This window comes from Cheilinus undulatus, linkage group 22, assembly GCF_018320785.1.
Source record: "Cheilinus undulatus linkage group 22, ASM1832078v1, whole genome shotgun sequence".
NCBI classification, from domain to species: Eukaryota; Metazoa; Chordata; class Actinopteri; order Labriformes; family Labridae; genus Cheilinus; species Cheilinus undulatus.
In genome coordinates, this window is record NC_054886.1 from 896,999 (window position 1) to 923,800 (window position 26,802).

General features: G+C 41.2%; 1 protein-coding gene across 1 annotated transcript in view; it reads left to right on the top strand.

The window, feature by feature from the left end:
- Window positions 1-855: 855 nt before the first annotated feature.
- Window positions 856-26,802, top strand: part of nlgn2a (neuroligin 2a) — a 382,174-nt gene continuing 356,227 nt past the window's right edge. Inside the window, exon 1 of the mRNA XM_041780191.1 lies at window positions 856-991. The gene's annotated coding sequence lies outside the window, so the exon portion shown is untranslated. The remainder of the gene's footprint in view (window positions 992-26,802) is intronic.

Consider the following 26,802-nt stretch of genomic DNA (forward strand, 5'->3'; position numbering starts at 1 on the left):
GCACTAATTTTCACAGCTCTCTCCAGGAGAAGATGGAGTCCACCCCTACGTCACCGAGAGCGGATTAATACGTGCTTCCACCTCTGAGTGCCCATGCAGCCCGCGCGAGAGAAACTGCGGCACACGCGACACTTTTTTTTTTTTTTAGTAGAAAAGCGACAATATTGAGGTCAGAGGAAAGCGTTGCCAGGGCGACCAGCTTGCTAGGGGAGGACACTGCAGCGCGCGCGCCGGGAGCGAGCCTTGCGTGCCCCTCTGCGAGGCTGCGCACGTGCTCGCGCGTGTGCGAGAGCTAGCTTGGACGGTCACGGCATCCACACAGCGGCAGCGGCGGCAGAGGCAGCATCTTCTCGGACCGCTGGAAAGTCTGTATCCGCTGAGGTGAAGCCAGTCGAGGCTTGGAACAGGGACAGGTTTGGTCGGGAGTTCTCTTCGGAGGGATTTACTGAGGACTTATCGACGACGTCCCAGAAAATAGAAGCTGAAAAAACTGAGAGGCACCGGTCAACACAGATGACACTTCCAACGGCTGTCAAATTCGCCGAGACCCCGCAGACACGTCCGGGTTATCGGGGGTCATTTTTTGGTATTAAGGCGTCGTTGAGACATTCTTCCTAAGGTAAAAGCGGACTGTCAGCTGTGAAATGTCTGAATTAATCCTCCTGTGCTGAAGAAAACGGGGACTGAGCCGAGGAATCCTGCTATATCCTGCTGTATTTGGTGTGTGATGCAGTAGAGCAGCCTTAATTTTCTGCTCTTCTCTCCGCTGTCATTGTCTCCAGTCATGAAGTCCCACCTGCCGGCCCGCTTGGATTGAACGAGGCACTGTTGTTGGTGGGTTTGTTGTTTTAAAGCCAGCCACTTTTTTTTTGCTCGCTTGCTTGCTTGAGGAAGGTTTCAGAAGAGGACGAGGAAGAGGAGGACGAAATCCCTTGAAAAAAATTGGTGGGAATCTGGCTGCCAACCAGCTGCGTGCATCACAAATTAACAGGTAGGCTGCTAAATCCTATTAAAGCCATGATTTTAACTGAAAAAATACGGTTTAGCTTCGCTGCATGTTGTTTGAACCTGAACTGTTTGGTGCATGTGTGTGTGCTGGAAGGCTGGCTTTTGATATCTGCTGTGAAAGAGTCAGAAAATAGGGCTGGAAATACTATTTATGTTGTTTTTTTCTTTATAAATCACCTGGTTCCTCCATGTGTCATTGAATTATTTTCAGTAAATCAAAAAAGAGGGACGTTTTCAGCTCATAAACATGTCTAAAAAATGATTTTTTAGGTGTACATATGTTTGTTTCTGCAGCATATTTTCCTCATATTAAATATGTGCACATTTGCAAACCTGTTGTAGATGCAACATGCAGCCAAGCTGTTCCTTGATAACAGAAGATGTATCCACTATTCCATTAATGAGGTCTTGGACTCCGAGCTCCTTTTGAGAGAAACAGAGGCTGCTATTCAGTCAAGCTGAGCTAATTTCTCTGTCCTCCAACATGCAGAATTGAGGCTTATTAACCCAAGTGCTTAGCTGAGATTTTATCAATGCAGGATTGGCCATTGGGCACATGAAAATCACTGTGCATTGCTTTATAGGGTTTTTTTTTTTTTTTAAAGAGTGAAGGTTTTGCAAGCTGTGCACAGATTTGATGCACATTCCCCTTTATATATCAGATTAATCCTTCAGCTTAATTGGAGCATATTTTTATGGTGTCTTTATCCTCAAAAGCCCAGGAAACACCATGATCATGAGAACATATTCTCCTAAAAGCCCCCCTCCACACATACAAATTGAAGCGCTCACTCACAGCAGGAAGAATGGGGTGCATTTATATGCTGTGGCTGGTGTTGTGGGGCATTCGGATCGGCAGGGCCTGCTAGATGATAGAATTCAGCAGGGACAAGAAGACCTCTGTTCTTATCTGCGGCGACGAGGAAGGGGAAGGCAGCTCTGCTCGGCTCAGCTCACCTCAGCTTCTCCCCTCAGTTTAGGCGGCTATAGCCTGCCCGTATAGCTGATAGGGAAATCTGCTCTGTGGGGAGAAAACATTTAAATGGAGTCCAGGGGAAAATATGTGCAACCATGCTTGTGCTAAATAGATGTTGCCACAGAGGAGTTGATATTTATCTCAATGGCGGCTCGCCGGCTGGAAATTTTGAAGACCTGTGGAGATGTTTAAGGGGGATAGAGGTGGCACGATGATGCTGTGTATGAAAGGGATTGTAGTCATGGATGAGGAGACGCTTTCTGCAGCAGTGCATAACATTGGATCGTGTTCGGTTAAGCACCTGATTTTGAATTATTACAGAAAAGGACAAAAAAATCTGTGCACGCTACTTCATTACCCTTCTGGGTGACCAATGCATGCAAGGCCCTTCTTTTCAAACCTGCAAGGAGCAGCAAAACTGGAGGCAGAAGCATTTAAAGCATGCTGTTTGGTGGATTGATGGCTCCTAGCGCGGGTCGCTAAGCAGTCAATAAATGCGGGCTAGTGTTGTGACAAGATGGGCTGAGATAGTCATCACAATCACTCCTAAAAATTCCCATCACTCCATCCCATGCTTCTTGTTTTATTCTTCCCTATTTACTTTGTCTGTTGATAAATCAGTGACAGCAGGCCCCCCAGTGCGCTGGGATGTTTTTCTGACAGGGTAGATGACAGCAGTTGCTGCTAATTTTAGGTGAGGGATGTCATCTGTGTAAAAAATCTTCCCCGTTATGGCAGCTGACATGCTGACTGGAGAACAGGGGACCCATCTGATGAATGCTGGTAAAATTAAATGTTTGTTTAGTAAAGGCGAAATGAATTAGTAAAGCCAAGGCTGGCTGAACACCGAGTCCTCAGGGAGGCGCTGTTGCTCATATCTCCCGTCTGTTATGAGGAGCAGATGAAGGAAAACAATTTGTCAGTCATTGCTTTGAAGGTGCAGATTTTTTTTCAAGACTGCTGGCACGATTTTGTTTCCCCAACATCAAGGCTTTGTCTTGTACTTTGACGCTAACTTGAGCAGATGCATGATGATATGGCAGAATATTGATTGATATGAAGCTGAGTGTGTTTTAAAATTCTGTTAAGAAAATGCTAATTAAGTGCAAAATTTGGGGAATTAACATCACAGGAGTGACTTGTTCAATTAAGATCAGTTCAGAGGAAGCTTGCAAAAACCTTAAGGCAATATTATGATTTTTGATACAGTTTGTGTGTTTGCTACATTCACCAAGACCAAAAATGCATGCACTATATTGCTAAAAGTATTCACTCACCTGCCTTGACTCACATATGAACTTAAGTGACATCCTATTCTTAATCCATAGGGTTTAATATGATGTCGGTCCACCCATTGCAGCTATAACAGCTTCAGCTCTTCTGGGAAGACTTTCCACAAGGTTTAGGAGTGTGTTTATGGGAATTTTTCACCATTCTTCCAGAAGTGCATTTGTGAGGTCACACACTGATGTTGGACGAGAGGCCTGGCTCTCAGTCTCCACTCTAGTTCATCCCAAAGGTGTTGTATCAGGTTGAGGTCAGGACTCTGTGCAGGCCAGTCAAGTAAATCCACACCAAACTCTCTCATCCATGTCTTTATGGACCTTGCTTCGTGCACTGGTGCACAGTCATGTTGGAACAGGAAGGGGCCATCCCCAAACTGTTCCCACAAAGTTGGGAGCATGGAATTGTCCAAAATCTCTTGGTATGCTGAAGCATTCAGAATTCCTTTGACTGGAACTAAGGGGCCAAGCCCAGCTCCTGAGAAACAAGCCCACACCATAATCCCCCCTCCACCAAACTTTACACTTGGCACAATGTGGTCAGACAAGTACTTTCCTGGCTACCGCCAAATCCAGACTCGTCCATCAGATTGCCAGATGGAGGAGCGCGATTGGTCACTACAGAGAACGTGCCTCCACTGCTCTAGAGTCCAGTGGTGGCGTGCTTTACACCACTGCATCCCACGCTTTGCATTACACTTGGTGATGTATGGCTTGGATGCAGCTGCTCGGCCATGGAAACCCATTCCATGAAGCTCTCTACACACTGTTCTTGAGCTAATCTGAAGGCCACGTGAAGTTTGGAGGTCTGTAGCGATTGACTCTGGAGAGAGGTGGCGACCTCTGCTCACTATGCGCCTCAGCATCCGCTGACCCCGCTCAGTCATTTTACGTGGCCGACCACTTGGTGGCTGAGTTGCTGTGGTTCCCAATGGCTTCCACTTTGTTATAATACCACTGACAGTTGACTGTGGAATATTTAGGAGCAAGGAAATTTCACCACTGGACTTGTTGCACAGGTGGCATCCTATCACAGTACCACGCTGGAATTCACTGAGCTCCTGAGAGCGAGCCATTCTTTCACAAATGTTTGTAGAAACAGTCTGCATGCCTAGGTGCTTGATTTTATACACCTGTGGTCATGGAAGTGATTGGAACACCTGATTTTAGTTATTTGGATGGGTGAGTGAATACTTTTGGTAACATAGTGTATTTTGGATAAACATTTACTGTATTGAAGTAATAGAGTAACATGTCTCCATGGGAGTGTTCAGGCTGTGTCTGGATGTACAGTAGTCACATATGTTTTCTGACTGTGGATCAGTATTTGTAGAGTTGGTCGTCTTGCAATCAGAAGGCCGCAGGTTGGATCCCCAGCTTCTTCAGTCACATGCCCATGCGTCCTTTTGCAGGACACTTGACCCCAGTTTTCTCCCACTGCTGTCTGTGGGGTGAGAATGTTTTTGGAAGACGTATGAATGGAAGACGTAACTGCTACTCTACATCGCAATTCCACCAATGTGGAGTGAGGTGGTCAGTTTTACTTGAGGAGTTTGCACTTTGAGTCGCCAGAAGACAAAAAAAGCACTACAAACTCAAGCCCATTTCAGTCAGGAGAGACCAGTGACTGGTGTAAAGATAACATTTCATCTTGCATATGTGATAATGAATTATATTTATTAACATGAGCTGCATTTCCATTACTCTTCGAAATGCCCAAAATCCAGATAGCACAATAAAAACTGGTAATGGAAACACTTGAATTTTGACAAACCTCTCAAATATGGCAAACAAGTTTTTACGCTCTCGTGAGGAGGTTTTTCAGACATTTGGATATAGAAATATATCGCAAAAGTGTAATGGAAACACTTTTGCGGCATTTACAAGTCACAGGACGTGACGTACGGTGTCACATGACCAGTCAGTAATTGACAACAACAGTTCCCAATGGGACTGTGCCTCTTGTCCCGGGAGCACCAGCCTCCCTGTGTAATCACCCACTCTTTACATTAGTTCATCGAGGCTACCTCTTTTTATTCATGGACTTTTCTACTAAATCTATTCCCTGCTTCTATTGAGCCATTCATTATGACCTTTATTTCTCATTCATTCATTCACTTATTTCTCTGCTGTCCAGGTGATGCAGGCTCATTTGTTTGATTCAGAGGGATCCCAGTGCAGGGACTACTCAGGATGAAGGATTCTAAGGATTCTGTAACTTCTTTTATGATTATATAGGGGTCAAAATAATCAGCTTCTGAAAGTGTGGATAGCTGCATTTTCCTCCTTTACGATACAGTCAGGGAACGATGCTCCCTGTGCATGCATTGACATGGAGTGATATAATTTTGACATGAGGATTAGCATGTTTGTCCCCTATTAGCAGTGAGCTTCATGTCTATTTCTAGAGAATTCTGTAGTCCATGCATATCTGCTGTTGATCAGACCATATATTTTTTAAATTACTAGAAGAGTAAAATGACGGGCTGTACTATACTGTTGTTTTGTTGTGAACTCTTGTGAAGAATTGGACTCCCACAGTCCTTTCACAGTGGCCCATCTCCATCTTTTGTCTGAGCCTGCTGACTGAGATCTTGGCTGTCTGGGGTGCAAGATGAAATCCTGATAGAATTCAAGCTAGAACTTCTCATCATTTTTCCTCTCTTTTCTTGGCTGGTCTTTCTCTACATTTGTAACATTTTCTGTTGTTTGCCTTTCACGGTCTCACTGTTTTTTTTTTCTCTCTCTCTCTCTCTTCTTTTTTTACTCTTCCACTCATCTACAAACCCCGAGCTCCATCTGTCATCCTCAGGCAAACTTTGCCGTACCGTCCCCAGTCAGCTTATTAAGGTAACATCAAGGTCAAACACTCTGACACATTCTGATCGAAAAAACTCGATGCCTGCTTCCCGAGTCTCTAGCCAACAGCAGCCTCCCATCTTCTGCTGTAACCAGCCTGATCATCGGCCAAGATCAATGAACAGTTACACTTTCCTTGAAAAAGATAAAGCCCAAAAAAGTTAGAGAGAAGGTTCCAGAACACCCATGTCCTCTCCAAATTTCTCCCCTGCAGTCCCCTGACAGTATAAAACCTGCAGAGATGAAACCAGTGTTGTTTTTTGTGATTTATAAAAAAATAATTCAATTCATCCTCGAAGTGTGAGTGAAACAATGGGATTTTCAGCTTCTGTGTAAGAGAGGAAGATCCTGAATAGAAAGCATGAAACAGATTTGATGGAATCAACAGCAGCGGAGTCAGCAACAGCTGGGATTAAATACATCTTGCTCTCTGGCCAATCAGATTGACTGACAGTCGGAATCCACGTCGCTCTGAGTAGTGCAGATCATCCCTTAGACAATTGGTTGACTTCCCTGGATTGTCTCCTTGTGAATCCGTGGGAATTTACCTGTGTGCTTTGTTCTAGTCTTTAATACCCCTTTGAAATCCTTTTCATAGTCCAGGGATTTCATACAGGAATCTCACTGCAACATCATTTTAGAGATTAATGTGTGTATGAAAAATCCCCCATGTTTTTTCATTTCTGTGGCTCACCAACACAGTAACCGCTTCATTTGCATCCCACAAACGTGCACTAGGGCTGCAGGGCTTTGGATGAAAATGAAAATCACAAATACTTTGATCAATATTGAGATTAGAACTATTAAACATGATGATGTACTCATTTTAGCCACATTTTGACTTAAATGTGATTGTCCTGACCCAGCATGCACCCCCCCGGGTCAACTGGCAATAGGTCAGTAACATGATGGGGTTTAAATGGGCGAAACAATTCAGAAAAATGTCCCAAAACATAATATTGTGACTTTGAATATCCCAACATTACCCACAGTATCATCAAAAGATTCAGAGAAATCTCTGTGAGCAAGGGATAAATCTGAAGATCTTTGGGCCCTCAGGTATAAACAGGCATGCTTCTGTACAAGAAATCACTGCATGGGCTTAGGATCACTACCAGAAATCCTTGTCCGCATTCCAGAAATGCAAGTAAAGCTGTATTTTTGGAAAAAAGAAGCTACGTGCTAACATAATCCAGAAATGCCACCATCTTCTCTGCGCCAAAGCTCTCTTAAAATGGACTGAGGCAAACTGGAAAACTGTTCTGTGGCCAGATGAATCAATATTTGAAATTTCTTTTTGGAAACCATGGAGGCTGCACAGCGGTGCAGGGGTTAGCGCTATTGCCTCACAGCAAGAAGGTCCCTGGTTCACTTCCCGGTCAGGGAAGAACACATGGAGTTTGCATGTTCTCCCATGCATGCGTGGGTTCTCTTCGGGGACTCCGGCTTCCTCCCACCACCAAAAACATGCAATGACAGCTGGGATAGGCTCCAGCACCCCTGCAACCCCCAACAGATAAGAGGTACAGAAAACGGATGGATGGATGGAAACCCTGGATGCTGTGGACTAAAGATCATCCAGCTTGTTATGGATGCACAGTTCAGAAGCCTGTGTCTCAGATTGTATGCGATTGCATTAGTCAGTGCAGTGGTTCTTTGTACAGTCATGCCCGATTAAATGACTATACAACAGCCAAAGATGCTTCTGTGTGTGTTTGCACTGGTATTTTTGGATTCTATGACCCCTTTTAAAACTCACAGTATCATAAGGTCCCAAGATATTAAAAAAACTAGACAACCTCTTAGACAGCTAGATTTTTTCTAAAGTGTTTTGTGTTATTTCCTCACTGTGCCCTAATTTAATATGCACTTATATTGGAGAATTGGTGTACAAATGACTTTAAACAGGTATAAAAAGTTTGGTTAGGCTACAGCAGCTACTGAATAAGGCTGGTATGGATAAAATTGAGGCTGTAAAAGCTTACATTTTATCTTTTGTTTATGTGATTTAGTTGTTCCCAGATTGAGTGAGGTGTAGGTGCTTCAACCATGCATCATACTACAACTAAAGATATGATTTTGCATGGATATGAATATGGTGTGCCTGGAGATTTTGGCTTGATCTTAGGTATGCCTTGAGCAAAAAATGTTTGAAAATCCCTGCATTAGTGCCTATGGCGTGGGCAGCTTACACATCTGGAAAGGCACTATCAATGCTGAAAAGTAGAGAAAGGATTTGGAGCAACATATGCTCCCATCCAGACAACGCCTGAATGCGTATGAATTGCATATGTATATTTCAAAACAATGCTAAACCACATACTGCATCCATCGCAACAGCGTGGCTTCACAATCAGAGGGTCTAGGTGCTGAGGTGGCTTGCCTGCAGTTGAGACTTTTCACCTGTCGGAAACATTTGGCACATCTAAAAATGAAAAATCCAGCAAAGAAAACCAGTGATTGTTGAGCCACTGGAATCCTACATCAGATAAGAATGGGACAACATTCCTCTCCCAAAACTCCATCACTTGGTCTCTTCACCTCATGTCCCAGATGTTGATAAAAGAGGAGGGGATGCTACACAGTGGTAAACATGGCCATTGGTAAACGCTGGTGGCCCCGGCGGACAGATCTGGTACCTACAGCGGCGTTGGTGTTCCCATATATCATTCCAGGAAGCGTGAACTCCTCAGCAATGGGCGTGTGATTCTCAGGATGTTTTTCTGAGCTCAACACCTGCACCAGGTTAAGCATATCAATATTGCAATCAAACTGAGTGCTTACAGCTGTTTTTTCATATGACATTCTTTGTTCCCAACATAAATAGCAACATTCAAAAAGACCCATCATTTCCTGTTTATTTGATTTCATTTCAGAAATGAAAACTAGAAAATGAGCAGTAATTTCATTATTAATGAACAGTTTTTTCATTATTTGACTTGTTTTTTAAAACAGAAAAGTGAATAATGAGGCGTTTTTCATTTATTTGTTATGCAGTTATCAATCAAATATTAAATGAACAAATAATACTCAGATTCTTTTTTAAAATGTTATTTGTTTTTCCCATTTTGTGACCAAAATGAAAAAAAGGAAAAATGACTCATTTTTCCTTTTTATCCATTTTTGGTCAGAAAGGAAAAAAAACGGATTAACGAGACTTTCTCCCATTTTCTGAGTCTGGTTTCAACCAGGAAATGGATCTGCCAGAAAATACACCGACCCAGAGCACACAACAGGTTAGATTTTAGCAGAGAAACTGAGTGAGTTATGGTATTGACAGCATCTCAAGGTCAGAAGTAGCCACATCTCAGTGAGTACTCCACAGTAAACCCTCAGCATCACAAACAAGCTCAGGGTCAGCAGGTCTAGAGACAGGCGGGTAGGCAGGTCGCAATTCCTACCCTCTTACCCCAGACTGAGAGGGAGAGGAAGAGAGAATGTGCCCTGAAAGTCAAGTGACCTTGGATGTCAGGAGAAATTGTAAAGAGCGGAGGAAGGATTAAGAGCGGAGAGAGTGGAGAGTGTTTCAGAAGAAGAAGCATGCAGTGCGACAGAGACATCACAACACCGCCATCTCTATTTTGCAATCCTAACATCTGCTATATGTTACCTCTTCCCTGCTGTTGTAACCACATTAGTATGGGCTGACACACCACCACACATATTAGTATGAGCTGTCAGCCGCAGCACTAACAACTAGCTAGAGAACGAGTGGTTGAATGGTAATGCTGGCAAAGGAGGCGGCAGCAGTTGTGGATGTGTTGGCCAACATGTTGAAGTGTTATCACTGTGGCTGCACTGTATAATGATGAGGGTTGTTATAAAACACACATATTTCTTCCTGCTGGCACATACACCACTCTGCCCAAGTCAGTCAAACATAACGAGCCTCTGTGGCAGCATAGCCATAGGCTGTCCCTTACTACAGCCGGGCCGTTACTTATTTGATATCCATCTGTTGACATAAGTGATGATGGTTCATGCTAGTTAAGTTGGAGGCTGCCTGCTAATGGCAACACTTGAGGATGCTGGGCTACTAGTCGCTGCTGTCAGTGTCTCGTGGGTTACTGCTGCTGTTGGATGAGCTCTGGATGTTTTTTAGCACCATGGTCGCTCCTGCAAAGACATTCGTTGTACACCACGGGAGTGTGCACGCCACCTCTTCAGCCTCAACCTCTCCACCTCTGAGCAAATGGAGCGTTTCAAGTACTTCCGTGTGCCGTCTAGCTCCAGTTGATGTATTGTTTGGCTGCTGGGCTTTAGCTGTCATTACTGTGGATGCTAATGAAAAGAATAAGCCTGTTCTTACATAGTGAATTAGGATGTCTCTTCCTTGACAGGCCCTTACTGAATTCTGGATGTGTTTGTGTATATGTGTGTGCTGGTAAGGAAAAAATGCAGAGGCAAGACAGTGATGAATGAGCATCAGAATGGCAGTGTTACACTTCTGCGCTCGATGATGCCAAGCAGGCAATGATCTTCACCGTTATTGTCACAATCAGCAAAGAAAACAATAACCCTCCGGAGGAAAAAACAACACACAAACATGCACGTGTACACACTCGCTACAGCGAAGAAGGTTCTGCTATTGTGCACTTTCTAGAGAGCGAAATGCCTCAAAACCGTTGGCACGCCTTTCTCCTTGATTTGTTTTAACCAAAGGCACTTTCTTTTTGTTTTCTCTTAATATTTAAGGATGCGGCATGTGTATCCTCCATCCTTCATTGAAAACAATGCGTGTTCTTTGAATCATTCATCTGTGGCTCTTCACACTGTCTCTCAAGGCTGGAGCAATTCTTCTGCTGACAAATGGTAGCAGGAAGAAAAGAGCTACGCTCCAATCTGAGTGGATGACTCCTGGGCCTAGCACTGTGCATGGGAGGATTTTTTCGTGGAGAATGCAGGTAGAATCTCCCAGCACAAAGAACATAAATGTCAGTGTTCTGGCACGTACTGAACTTTACTGAATGCACTCATCTGCTACCCTCAGGCTACAGCATCGAGGTAAAAATGACTCATCTTTCCAGCGTGGTGCCCTTCATGTGTCTCTTCTGATGATCAGAAATTTAGCAGAAATGTAGGAAACAGGGCTCTAAGTAGTCTGGCACCATGCCAGATCATTGCTAGTCATGTTTGAGTTAGAGTCCCCCGACCAGTATGGGATTAGGACAGTTCTGGCTCTCATCCGCTCTAAACCTAACTAACAGTATCAGCCAATCAGAAGCAGTGTTGGGTGCTCTTACACAGTAAAGGGTTCATATCTCAGTGTTTATTCATTTATTTATCTCCAAAAGTGTCATTTTAACTACATTCTCAGTTGATTGGTCTTCAGTGTTGATCCACTCAACTCTGTAGAGCAGGGGTGTCAAACTCAAGGCCCGGGGACCAGTTCCGGCCCGCGGAACAGTTAAATCCAGCCCACAAGATCATATCATATTTCTGTTATAACTGGCCCATCAGTCTGAGGTCTGCACAAGTACGAAAATGTGAACTTATCTTTGATGATTTACGATATCCTTGTTAAGTCATACAATCTGAAAAAGTAAGGGGTAAAAATAATTAGAAAAAAAATCAGGTATAAGAAAAAAGAAATTAATTTGTGTTTTAATTTCAAATTTTCAATTTAGCATCTCATAATTAAGACTCAAACTTAGAAATTTTGACTTAATTTCATTCTTTCAGCATTTCAACTCATAATTTTGAACTTTTAGATTCATATTTTAAATTTTTAGCTAATTATTTTTTATTTCATTTATATTTTATATTTCATTTTTTCAACTCCTACTTTTGACTTCATAATCCCATAGTTTGACCTTAGACTCACAATTTAAAAACTTGAATCATAGTTGAACTTTTAATGTCCTGATTTTTGAGTTTATTTCTAATATGTTTTCTTTTTTAAAACATTATTTTTCAATTTTAATTTCATGTATTGACCTTTTTGGACTAGTAAATGTGTACTTTCCTCAGATTTTGAGCCTTTAACTCATCTTTTTTTAATTTAAAAAGTAGTTCATCATCAGTTTACATTTTTTTTTCATATGTTATTACTGGTGACATGAGGTTGACAGTTTATTGTTGAAAAGGTGACCCTGTTAGGCCCTCAGGTTAGACCTGAATCCAGAATCTGGCCCCTGCTGTGACTGAGTTCGACACCCCAGCTAAGCTCCGCCTACTGCAAGTCAAATCTGCATAATTTCCCCATGATGCCCTCAGGCAGAGTGTTTATGTTGATGTTTTGATTTGTGTTCAGATGATGCCTGTTGTGCGGTAATCATTGCTGGGATTCCTTTGCTCATGTCACTGGTGGACTGCTGCATTTTCAAAAGTTTTTAACTTTTTGCACCATGGCTTGCTAAGTTACTGACTTCCTGTCTGTGGCATACGAGCTTTGAACATGAAGAAAAGGATTTTTTGTAGACTGTTCTTAAAATATGATGTCATGCATAACATCTGTGTCCCTAAAAAATGTTTTAAACCTGTATTTTGACACAAACCGCAGGTCAAAGACATATTGCACCTTTTGCGATTTTGAAAATTGCAGCAGGCCATATTGCGATTTAATCTAATTTTCTGGACGTATCACTGAACAGGAAGGTTCATTGCAGTTTAAAAGAGCATTTTAGACTGGGATTTCAACCCTGTGTTTGTAAAACATGATAGGTAATTAGTTAAACTGATTTGTTAATTCTGCAACATGTGACCCCCCAGACAATGGCGTCAGAGATCAGGGACCCCCGTCTTCCCTTGAGGAGATTAAGCTAGCAATATTGCAGAAAGCATCATGTATAAAACTTGCATTTTAGGTAGTATTTCTAACTTTTACTTGCATTTAAGCACAAATATCACTTAATAACTACACTTTAAGTTGAATTTGTACTCATTTTAACACATTTTTTTAAAATAATATTAAAAAAATTGTTATTTAAAATCATATGAAATTTCTTTTTGTTTTATGGAAAGCATTCCGCGACCCCCCTTCACTGTCTCGCGACCCTCCTTTGGGCCCATCCCCCACTTTGGGAACCACTGGACTACACTACCTGCTTTCAGTACAGCTAAACTCCGCCCACAGCTCCCGCCTCATTCTCCTCAAATGATGCTGATTGGTCAGATCCGTTTTCAGACCTGGTGCAAACATTTCAGATTGGTTAGCTGGATCTTCGTCATGATAGTCATCAAGAAGATTCACTTTTCAAAAACATACTTTGTTGAAAACTCCAGTCTTTGGATGTTCTTTTTCACTTTAATCCCTGAGAAAAGGTAAAAATAAAATTTTGGGTAAGGAGACAGTCATGATCGCTTTGGAAATGTAGAGAAAGAAAATACACAGGGGGAGCAGGGTTTAAAGAAACTGGAATGATGGGAAAGTTAATTTTGCAGAGGAGGAAAGGTTGGGCTGTCACCTTAATTAGCCAGAGTAAGGCGGCGTAACCTTGATCACCTGCCAGCTCCACCAGCTGAATACTTTGCCTGTAAATTTATCACGTGCATTGCTTTTCAGTGCTGTAAAATGGTGAAGCGGGGGTGTTTCTGCACAGCCAAGACCGGGAAGAAAGCACCCCGAGCTCCCCTGGTGCTTACATGAAACAACCTCTTTCCATTTGGGTTCAAACTCCAGGGACTTGGAAATAAGGAGGGGAGTAGGAGTAGGGGGCAGCGATTTAAAAGCCTTTGAGTCAGCAGGATTTCCTGGTCCTGCTTTTTTTTCTCGCTGCTTCACTTCTCTCTCATTTTGTAGGGAATAAACACATTTGAAGCGAGAAGCCCTACCTCTCATTGAAGATCGTGCTCCCTGGCTACGAGGGTGTGTGTTGCACAAGCGCTGATTGATGTGTACCCGTGAGCCTGACATGTGAATTTCTACAAGTAAATATGTGGATTGATTTTCCAAAGGTCTCGGAAAGACTGCCCTATGGATTACATTCCTGACATCTTATTTTGTAAGACTTTTAACAATGTGAGGAGGTGTGGAGTCATTGGTTCAGGTCTGTGAGATGGTACCTCATAATCGTCACTAAAATGAAGAAATTTCACTCATTTTTATTGGATGGTGAGAGGCAATTTGGTAAAGTACACATGGGAATTTGGCTCAACGGTCATATCCTCACCCTGCCTCTCCTTTTGTCGACCTGCTGACCTCCACCCATGTACCCTTACATCGCCTCCCTTTTCTTTGCCACTGGCTACTCAGGCCAGCCTCTGCCCTCTCTGTTTTCTCCTCTCTCCACTTAATTAACCCATTGATCAGGATGCTCATAAATTAGCCCTCTGGAGAGGCTCTCCTCCCCTCCTCACGCCCCTCACCCATTCACTCCTAGGCCACACAGTTTCAAACGAGGTCCCTAAACCAGCCTTTAAACCAGGTGATGTATTTTTCAGATTTTTCTGTTGATTCAGCTGGCCACAGCTGGTACAACGGGACTGCAGAACCTGGAGCATGTGCGAGGGAAATTACAGCAAGGAGGGAGCTGGCCAGAGGTCAATGCTGCCCTTGTACAACCCCTCAATTCATTAGACGCACATAGCTCAACCTTTTCATGGCACCCCCCTTGTGTCTGTAAATGTTTCCCCTTCCTTCCGTCTCTCTTTTTGCTCCCTCTGTCTGACCTGTTCTCCAGAGCGGGGTGCAGGGTGCCCGCTCAGAGATTCGCCCAATTAGGAGACTCTCAGAGATCATTATGCAGGGAGGCCCCTTTAACACCCCCTCCTCAACATCCTCTTGCTGTTATTCCCATTTATGTCCTGCCTCTTATGTGGAATAATTTACGCTTTTCCACTAACAGTTTTATTATTTTGAAAATTCATATTACTGAGAAACCTTCTTTCTCTTGTTGTCCCTCTAAGGTCCACTATGTTTATTTTCAAACTTTAAAAACACGGAAGACCACAGACAGTATATATTTCATTGGTGCACTCGCAATAGCATTTTTGGGTAAAAATGATTAAAAAAGATATATAATTTACCAAATTTATCTCATATTTTGAGCTATAAAACTCATGATTTTGAATTTTAACTCATATTATGAGCTATTAAACTCATGATTTTGAATTTTAACGCATATTATGAGCTATTAAACTCATGATTTTGAATTTTATCTCATATTTTGGCCTTTAAAAGTCATGATTTTTAATTTTATCTCATATTTTGAGCTGTTTTTGCAACTATTATCCAATTTTTGTCTCTTTCCACCCCAGTGTTCGCCTCTTTTATCTTGCTTTTTGCTATTTTTGCAACTTTTCATCCATTTAAGCTGCGTTTTGTCATAAAATGCCATATTTTGCCACCTTTTGCTGCCTTTTGCCCAGTTAAGTTACTTTTCACTCATTTTTTGTCATGTTTTTGCCACTCTTTCACCATTTTTGCATAGTGGAACTCTTTTTTTATTACTCCTCACCCAAATTTTGCACCTTCTGCCATTTTTTTTGCCACATTTTCTCCCCATTTTTGCCTACTTTTCAGCCTTTTTTGACACTTTTTGACCTTTTTGCCCCCTTTAACATGTTTTTATTGCCACTTTAGTCCATTTTGCCACATTTGATTATGTAGATTTTGGCTCTTGCTAATGAATTTTTAACAATTTGGCTCTATGGTTGAGCAGGGTTGAGTAACGCTGTCTTAAGGACTGCAGGCCATACATAATAGATCCTAACCAGTGATTTGTTTTATACATGGTCTGATTTTAGAGGCCTGGCCCATTGCTACATGATTCATTGATAGAGGTCTCCAACTGGGGCCACAGACAGGAAGTGAATATTTTTTTTACTAAGACAGAAGCTTTGTGCTCTTCTGAAAGTTTGCCTAATATAGAATTGTTTGGCAAAATGCAGAAGAGAATGCAAAAGAGAAATATCATGTGTAAAAAGAGTTGCACCAAGAGCTTTGTCACAATAATGCTCACATGGGGTGGCACGGTGGAAACACACTCATCCACCACAACAGTGAGCAGGTTTCTCCTCAGCTTTGGTGCTTCTAGCTACACGGGGTGCTTCATCAACACCTCTGGCAGGTACCAGCTGGGACGGAGCCATGCAGGGATTCTGTCTCTGCTGCAGTACAGCAGCGGCTCAATGATAGTTTGTGTCTGAGGTGGACTGAACCACCTTGAAGTCACACATTAATTAGCCAACCACTGTTTCTGAGACTTGATGTTCTCCTGTCCAGTCTGTGGGATGGAGAAAATGGCAGTGTTTAAACTAAAATGATCCACAGTAATGAGTTCTGCGGTTTCAGGAAAGTTCCACATTTGGGTGGAAGTGTTTTGAGAACAACTGTGCACATGAAAAAAATACAAAAAAGCCAGACCAGTAGGTGGGGATATGTAAACATAAAAAAATGCAGAAATGTTTAAGTGGACGGACGATGAGGGGGTTCTGCTTCTCCAAGTCACCCTAAATTACAAGGTGAGGATGTGCAGATGAAGGTTGGATACCTCGTTAGTTGGCGCCAGAATAACTGCTATGACTGGATCTCAGATCATTGTTGGATATCCTATCAGACCAGGATCTGCAGCTGAACAGAGGAGAACGAGCCAGCTGTTGCATGCTTTATTGCATGCACTGATCACAGTACAATGCCCAATGTTAAATTTATCATAAAACTCTAAGCTGTCTGAACTTGAAGTGATTCTATCAAAGCAGCCGCTCTTTCTGCCCCCAACAGAACTTTCTCCTAACCCTTCTGCTCATCAAAGTCCAGATTATGGTAAAAACATCCTGTAAATTCGTCACTACACCAGCATAGTGTCTCAACCCTGTTGAGAACCTTTGGAGCATCCTCAAGCTAAAGATCTGTGAGGATGGGAGGCAGTTCAAATCAAAACAGCAGCTCTGGGAGGATATTCTGACATCCTGCAAAGAAATTCAAGCAGAAACTCAACTCAAGTTCAGTGGATGCAAGAATAGTGAAGGTGATATCAAAGAAGGGCTCCTATGTTAACATGGAACTTGGTCTGTAAAGATGTTTTTGATTGAAACAGCTGATTTCAGTAAATATGACCTCCTAATGCTGCAAATTTAACACATTACCATTTTCACTTCTTTACAACCTTTAAAATGTTCTGAAACTCTGTTGTGCAGAATAATTTGGAACAGTGCATTTTGAGTTTTTTATTTTTGAAAAAAAAAGGTTATCATTGGGAGGTTTGTTCAATTAAATTTGAATAATGCTCCTGAAAATTATACTGACCATCATTTGCATCAATTATTTAGAAAAATCTGAGAAAAATATCATTTGCATAATCATTTGGAATGCGGTGTTCATATTTTGAAAACCGTTAATCACTGGATGTTTATTTTTTTACAGTTTTGTCACCAAGAGTTGGGAGAACAAGTCTGTGCAAAGACAAGGAGTAGTCACTATTGTTTACTGTGTGTTATCACTGAAAATCTTACAAGCTTTTTAAAACAAAAAGTCCAGACGAGACATGATAGTGAAAAAAATAGCTGTGATCTAAGGGTTAATCTTTTTTTTTCTTTTAAATAATGTGTGTCTTAAAATTGCAAAAGTGTTTTAGCAATTAAATTGCAGAAACTGTTTTTTCTCTCTCTATAAATTAGTACACTGAAAAGTCCAATATCCATGGCAGACTCCTGAATCAAACCAAAATCAAATCAAATGATGGCAGACTTTGTGATATCAGAAAATATTTTGTTATTGTCCAAAGAATCTGTAGTTTATGGTAATAAAACATGGAAGTTGTCATCCATAAGAGTCCGATGAGGATATAGAAACACCAGTTGAATGCTGGTCATTAAGAGACTAGTAAAATAAGAAGAGCTTTGCTGCATATTTTTCCATGCTATGGCTGTTATAAGTTGACTTTTTATATTTGTTGTGTTTAATGTTCCTTGTGACCTTACCCAGCTGTAACTGAACTCTAACTCTTGTAGCTGTAATTATAGATATACAGGAGCTGTCACCATCTGGCCCTGCGCTAATGAAAAAGTCAGAGCTAGTGGAGATCCAAAGGTGCAGAGAGCCTGCAGGAGAAGGCTGTGCATGCCTGCGGCTGTGATGAATGGATTCCTTCCTGCTCGTGTGGTGGCCTACACTCGCTAAGACCTAGGGGGATAGATTCTGCAGAGGATGTTGCACCTTTAGAGCTCCAGCTGGGGGTTCCCAGTATAATTTACTGTCTTTGGCACTGGGAGGGTTGGCCAGTACATCAAAATGTACATGAAGGCTTTGGGCATGTAAACACAATGAGGCAAATGAGTCGCTTTGTCATCCGCTGCTCTTTTCTGGTGGAACTGAAGTGCTTGAAGTCCTGCTGAGGTGAGTGCCCTCATGTTTGTCAGAACACATTCAGTTGGATATTGCAAGACTGCTGACTCCTGTGCGCTCCCACGGCTCCGCCTGTCACGCACTCGCTCGTATGCAAGGACACACATGCAGGTTTAATAGCCTCCGGCGTATTTCACTATAGCTGTCACTGCGGCATAAGAGTAAATATGTTTAGGGAATTATCTGATCTGCCAAGTGCCCTCCACAGCTCACCAGTCTTCTGTACAACACTTATAATGCTATTACGTTTACTCTTGTCACAGCCAGGCTTCAAGGTCAGTTCCCACGGACGGGGGCGTAGAGACAGGACTAGTTGGATGTTGTTTTATGCATAAGATTAAAATGATTCCCAGGGCTTCTGCAAGTTAAGGTCAGTAATAATGCTGTCACATGCAGCACAAGGAAGGAGGCAGCATTAAACATCACCTTACATCACTGACAGGGAGGAGAGTCATTGCTGTGCAGACCAACGGATGGTCATGCTTTAATGGTACAGGTGCTACAAAGCTTTAGTTTGGCAGGACCGTCTTTGGCAGAACGTTGAAACAGCAGAGCATACTGGCTCCTTAAACGGCATCTTTGCAGACACCATTATCACCTGAAAAGTAACAGATAATAAAGAAACCTGGAAGCATGTTTAAATGACCTGGAATTTATGAATTTTGTGAAAAAAGGGCTGGAAAAAGAGGATTTTTGATATATGTGTTTATTACTTAATACACTCAAATACATGACGATACCTCCTTTGGTGTCTGTGTAACCATGGCAACATGTCATAGTCTCTCGCTCTCAGTTGGACTGCTTTCTTCTTTAGTTCTGATTCATTCGTCAAATGCAGAGAAATTTGGTGCTGCTACATTATTTATGTGGTTAAAAAAAAGCAAAATGGAAAAAAAGTGGAGATGCATTTCTGGTTTCATCTTCTGCATCTTTTTTTCTTCTTCTGTTTGTTTAGGGCAATAGCACCTCAACATATAACTGTCTGACACTGTCTAGATGATTTGGTTCTAGCGCAATGTTAAAACAACATGAAAGTAGAGTAATGATGCCACTTCAGTCCTGAATCAACCCGAGTTTACACACATCTAAACTGAGCTCTTTTTGGTGTCATGAGATCATTTTTGTGTCGTTGAAACAGCTATCAGTGCTGCTTGTTTTTGAACTAAACTTAGCCCTAAAAAGTGAGGAAATCTGTGTTCATCGAATTATTTTGTTCTAACATTTTTTCTTGGTAATAAATCTTGTATCATTGGGATGCTTGTTTATTCCCCTTTTAAATGGTACCACATTTGTAAGGATCATGCTTTTGTGGGATGAGCAGCAGAGCTGAGTATGTGGGTTGCACCCATTTGCGCAATCTTCTCTGCCGATGTCAAACAGCTTATTTTGCTGTTGTTGTTGACTTTTGTTTTGAGCTTCTGGTCCCCTGAGGTGCTGACAATCAGTTCCCCGATTGGCCCCTGTTATGTTTAGTAATGAGTCCAGATTTTGCCTACAAGAGTTGGACGTTAAGGTCGGGAAGACATGGAGAATGCTATGGGGATTGCTGCAACGACAGAGTAACATAAAAAATCTTTGCCTAAACCCAAATTTTGTTAATGGACGTTTATATCTGGAACCACCATGCAGGTCAAATTTACCCCATCAGAAAGCCTTGATTTTCCCTCTTTTATTTCACACCAGCAATAAATAGATGGCACAATGGACACCCCTTCTCTCTATTGCAGCAACGTCTGATCAGAAGTGGATAGATCAACCTTGAACATGGATACAACGGGGAAAAAAAAGACATTTACCATTATTAAATGTCAAAGGGTAATCTCAGTTCTTGTAATGAAAAGAATCCAGTGATGAGGAAGTTGAGTCCTGTGACGATCTTCTATGTGACAGATCATCTTCCAAAAGTGATCTAGTTCGCTATCTGTTAGGGATGCACGATATTATCGGCCAGATATTAGCAAAAAAAGCCAAATATCGATGTTGGCAGATATTACATCAGAAATTTTGGCCGTGCATATCAGCACATATCAACTGTAAAATTTGGCCATATATGCTAATAAATTAGTGGCGTTTTAGGCTGGACCAACAGACCTATGTAAGTTGAGATCTTTTTCTTAATTCATTCTCATTCTTTAAACTTTAAAGTGTGTTTTTAAAAAAAGTTTGTTTCTTTTTTCATCCTTAAAACCTAAAGTTGTGTTCAAAGGACTGAATTTTTACTTATGTAAAACATATTTAAATATTGGTATTGATATTGGTATTGGCTAAAATGAATCTGTAAAAACCAGCATATCGGATATCGGCAAAAATTGAATATCGTACATCCCTACTATCTGTGGTTAATAAGCTGTTGAGTGTCAGTGGTTAATGAACAGTCCTTGATCAGTGCTGTTTTTGAAAATCAAGGCACTTTAATGACAGGTAAATTTGACCCGTTGGCTGTTTTAGGTGTATAGAGATCCACGTCAGTTCTAATGTTATTACCATCATTATCTTTGACTATCTTTGAAGCCGTGGTATGTTATGACTTGCTGTTTGTACTCATCATGCAGCTCTATTTTGCTGATGCAGGCTTTCAAACTCCAGCTAAGTGCCCAGCATCAGAATATTGTATTCTAATTTGTCTGTATACCATCTTCTAGCAATGTATATCACCTTCATTTGATATTCAGTGTATTTTGGTCCATGTTTTATTTAGACCTCTCCAGGGGGAGGAATTTCTTTCTTCCAAAGTCAAATTTAAAGTGTTTTTAGCCTGAATAGTGGTTCAGGAGTTTTGCAGATTTCCCTGCTGCCAATGATCCTTGTGTTGAACAGCGATGCACTAAATCAGTACTAGCACCCAGTCTATCATGTTATCTCCAACTGATGCATGATGGGTACAGACCCTGGCACAAAACAGGAACCATCCGTCACTTGGCTGCCGGTGTCTGTGATGGAGTAGCTGCTGTGGAGCAGGACAATTGTGGGCTCTTTGCGTCCCATTATAGATGACAGGCGAGGCGCCATTCGCATATAAACAGGTTTTTTTGCATTGAGAAATGTATGAAAGAGGCTTGGAGAGATAAATGCAGAGAGAAAAAGGACAAAGAGAGTTGAAAGCTGAGCTCAGAAGTAAAAGATGAAGCATGCGCAGAGACGAAAGTCAAGTTTTATGAGGTGTAGTTTCTTCATCAGACCCTCAATCATACCAAAGTCTGGTTTCAATGTGATAATTAGATGTTACACTCAAAAACCATTGAAAGATGAAGTACAGGCAATGTATCGCCACTGAAGAAATCAAAGCAGATTGCTGGGGAGTTATTAAATCTGCGCTGCAGTCTATCAGAAGTTAAAGAGACCAAAAGAAGACAAGCAGCAGAGAAAAGTGCCAGGTCCTTGCAGGTGAGCCACTCGGAGTTGTCGGCTTTGATATGCGCCATAATGAGGGAAGAGATTGGGGCCTCTTTGATATACTTCAGTCACAGCTTGATGCTTTAAAAGAAGAACTTGACTGCTGTTGTCAGAAGCTTGAGGAAAAAGGAGGATCGCCTGGTTAGCATGGAGTGTGATGTGTCCACTCTTGTCTCCTCTACGGGCGCCAACGTTGCACATGGCTTTGCCTTCACACGTCAGATTTGGACCGTTGTTTAAAGTTAGACGGGTCCAGACATAATTATTAAAAATCTTTGGGGAAGTCTAGCCCATATGGTGCCCTTGAACCCTGCTCGACTCTACTGTAGCTGATGAATAAACAGAGCAGACAGTCATGAACTGGAGATGACCCTTGAATTAAAGGGAACTCGTGAAAGGTAGAGACGATGCAAAAAAAAAACTAGCACTGCAGATTTTGGAATTAAAATTGATGTGATACAGAATAATACAGCAGCGCCATGCGAAGAGAAAGGCCACAGTAGTGATGAAAATTGAATGAAAGAATGAACAGAAGTGAGTCTGGTGAATTGCACAAGAGAGAGTTTGCACGGACGTCACTTTCAGCGACAGCTCAGCCAGACGGAGTGGCAAAAAATTCAGAAACACTGCTGTCTGCTCCATGTGGAGGAAAACAGGAGACAGACATCTAGACTGTTTCCTACAGACAGTGGCCTGTTGACACTGATATGTGATCCATCAAAGTTTCTTGACATTTAACCATCCATCCATCATATACAGCTTATCCTTTGGGGGTTGGGAAGACTGGAGCCTATCCCAGCTGTCACTGGGCGAGAGGCAGGGTTCACCCTGGACTGGTCGCCAGGGCTGTCATATAGAGACAGACAACAGGGAATGAGCACACTCACACCCACAGCCAATTAAGCTAACAAGCTTAATGAGCAAGTCTTTGGTGGTCGGAGGAAGCCGGAGTACCTGGAGAGAACCCATGCATGCACAGGGAGAACATGCAAACTTTGCACAGAGAGGCCCTGACCAGGAAGTGAACCAGGAACCTTCTAGCTGTGAGGCAACAGTGCTAAGCCCTGCACCTCTGTAGAGCCTTTCCTGACATTTATACGGATCTGATATCAAAAACAAAAAGCAGATCCTGAAGGCAGACATCAGTGTATCGGCCATGGATGTGGAACTATATATTTATATGTATTTACTTCCTTTACCTTCAGCTTACCTGTAAAAAGATTGCCCTGTGCTGTTAAATCTGTTTTCAAAAATTGTGGGCACATTTCAAAATGAAATCGACATTCTCAGGCTTTCTTTCTTAATATTGTTTGATTTTAACAGTTAAACCTTCACTTTGTATTTAATGTGACAAATTCACATGACACAGCTCTCTACTTTCATACTGTATCGTATAAAGTGTTATAGCATTGGTAACGTCCACTTAATAGTGTTTATGCACATTACTTAAGTATTTATCCAGGGTTCTGAGTTAAAAACCATGGTCCATTGTAAAGTTAAGCTGTGACATCCATATTTCATATTTAACCTAAAAAATAACCAGTCTTATCAAAGAAACAATCCTTTTTTAATGTTTTGTGTAGTAAATAGCCTTCTTAAAAATGTAAATCCCCTTTGTTAAAAAAGAATTTAAATAATTTAAAAATTGCTACAATGGGTTAATAATGGCAAAAAATATGGTGGAAAAGGTGGTGAAATTGGATTTTAAAAGTAGAAATGGTTTCGAGTGCAACAATATGAAAAAAATGGCAACAAAAGGCAAAAAATTGGTTTTTCGAAAAAACTGGCAAAAATGGGCATAAATAGTGGTAAAAAAAAAGTTAAATTGTGGCTGAAACTGCTTCAAATTGGCAAAAATGAATAAACTGAGAAAGAAAACATAGGCAGATACTGGCAGAAATTGGTTAAACTAGCAAAAATGAGCATATCAAATGGTGAAATGGGGTTAAATGGGAAAAACTGGGTGTAGAAAGTGGTTAAAGGGGTTAGTAGTAGCAATAATGGGTCTACAGAGGTGACATTAAGCTGAAGATGCAAGAATTGGTTTAGAAGTGACAAAAAAGACAGAAAAAAGTGGAGGAAAAAGTTTAAACTTGACAAAAATAGTTGTTAAATAGTAAAATGTGTTAAAATTGGCGGGAATAAAAAAGATAAAAATTGGTAAAAATTTTGACAAAATTGGTGTAAAATGGCAACAGTGTAATTTTAAAAAATATTCGTAGTTTTTTTTAGGGAATTTGGAGACCTCCTCTCAGTGTCTCGCGACCCCCAAGGAGGTCCTGACCCCAAGGTTGGGAACCACGGATTTAACCAAATAGAAATAATGCCAGTTTACTGAGGCTAATGTATTAATCTATCAATCTGCGTCGTGTTAATCAAACATTGTGGGATTATACAGTTATAAAACACAACCTCTTCTCATTGGATGCCTTCTTACCTTAAATATTTTATATTGTATGGTTGATCTGCTGAAATTTAAGGTCTTGATTTTCCTTTAAGGTAAGAGGAAGGAGAATAGAGTGGGGTTTAGCTTATATTCATCACTAACTGAATGCTTATCTTCTGTAACTGTCTCTATTAAGGTACTATTATGGTTCCAAACATTGGGATGAACACTTTCCAGCATCTGTAATGACGGCTGGAAACATCATCAACATGTTAATATTATTAATAAGGAATCACTTTTCAGCTGAAATAAAGCTGACTGCTGAACACCCTACTGATTTCTGTCAGTAGTTTGAACTTTGTGCCACTCAGCAGCTGGAACACAAAGACTCACACTACATTACAGGCATACACTCTTTTTGAAGAAAAACTATGCCCTTCTGACCCTAAAGCAGTATTCCTCAACACTGCTCAACCTAAGAGCCAAATAGTTGAAAAATATTTGCAAGAGCCACAATTTAAATGGTGAAAAGTGGCAAACATGGGTTAAAGTGGCAATAAAAATAAGTTAAAGGTGGCAAGATTTGTCAAAAAAAGTGGCAAAAAGAGGGAGAAGTGGAAAAAAAAGAGCATCACAATGGCAAAAATGGTCAAAAAGTGTCAGAAACATGGCAACAAAAGAAGTGAAAAATGAGTAAAATGGACAAAAACCAGAAGAAAAGGTGGGAAAAATCAGCAAAGAGTGGCTAAATGGGGAAAAAACGTGGAATTTAATTGCAAAATGGGCGAGAAGTGGTTAAAAAAAAGGGGCAAAAAATTGCAAAAAGCAGGATTAAGGTGTCAAAAAAAGGGCAAAAAGTGTAAAAAAACAAAGTGGCAAAAATGGGATGAAAGCAATAGAAATGGAATAAAAGTGGCAAAAAATTGCAAATAATGGCAATGGAAATACACAGACAAAAGATAAAGGTTGAAGAAGTAATATTTCAAATTAATACATGAAAGACCCACAAATCATCAAAAAGAGCCACATGTTGAATCACACTGCCCTCAAGTTTTCTAAATTTGTTTCTTGTGCATACAGTGCTGTGAAAAGTATTTGTCCACTTCCCGATGTCTTCATTTTTTTTGCCTGTTTGTCACACTTAAACGTTTCAGGTCATAAAATAGATGTAAAATTAGAGTAAATTATAATTTGAGTAAAGACAAAATGCAATTTTAATTGATGACTTCATTTTTTAAGGTGAAAAATCCCCTCAATATCAGCCATTTCTAAGGCTTTTGGATTCTAATGAATGATGACAAGAGCCATTATCCACAAATGGGGAAAACTTGGGACAGCTGATGAATCTTGCAAGATTCAAGGCTACCAAAATAACTCCATGAGTGCTTTGAAGGCTCATCCAGGAGGTCACAAGAGAACCCAGAACAACATCTAAAGACCTGCAGGCCTCACTGGACTCAGTGAAGGTCAGAGTTCATTGCTCAAGAGCAAGAAAGAGACTGGGCAAAAATGACATCCATAGGAGAGTTCCAAGTGATGGTATTGTGATAGTCTTGGGCTGCATTGCTGCCTCAGGCCCTGGACACAAACATCAGGGTTAAGAAAGGCAGCTCCACTGCTTTGAGTACAGCCTGCATGTGCTAATGACACACTCAAACATGTTTCAAACATGTGTAACTCACTTGCAGTCTCAGCTTTTCTAAAGCTGTCTTTAGTGGGCATGTATAGTTGATTTAACTTTAATGCACAGGCTCTTATACACACCACGCACACACACAAATGTATGCAGACACACCAAGCGTGCTTACACACAGTTTGCACTCATTAAACTCAGTCAAGCATAACTGATATTGTCTTTAAGTAAAATGTGATCACATTACCATACACAGTACAAGGCAAGCCAGACGACTCGCACTTAACACACATGTAAGAGCATGCAGAAACACGTCTTAAACGTAGTGGATCCTCGCTGGCTTTGATATGTTTTTCTTAAACAAATGTCCTACCAATGGGTGACTCACTGATATCTTACATGAGCCATGCTCACAGACTCCATGCCTCCAAATGTTTGTTGTGGTGGAGAATAAGAGTTTACAGTTGACAGGCTGCCCTGTGTATCCTACTCTATCACAACATATACGTCAAGGACGCTCATGCTGATGATCTAAACACACAACTTACTTCTGGTTCACTGTGACATTCAACTCTAGATAATACATGTTTAGATTTTAAAAGCAATGAGGCCCCTAGCAGTCATGGCAGTAGTGTCTGCTTCATTCAGTTTGAAAGTTAAAATCATGCCCCATGATTTAAATCAACACAAAGCCTTTGAAAACACCAGAGTGGAAGTTTAGTTTAACAGTTTCCAGGGCTGCAACAGCAAACTGATCAAAATCAGCAGCTATTATTTATTATATGATGAGGTTGAGGCCACATGCAGACACTTGAGAGGATTTCTGAATCACTCTTGATCAACTCAGACTTAAAAATATATATATCTCATCCGCTCTGCTTCTTATCCCTTTTCTGTACTAAAGGCACAGCTGTCATATAAGGCAGTGGCTCTCAACCTTTTCAGCCCACGACCCCCAAAATAAAGGTGCCAGAGACC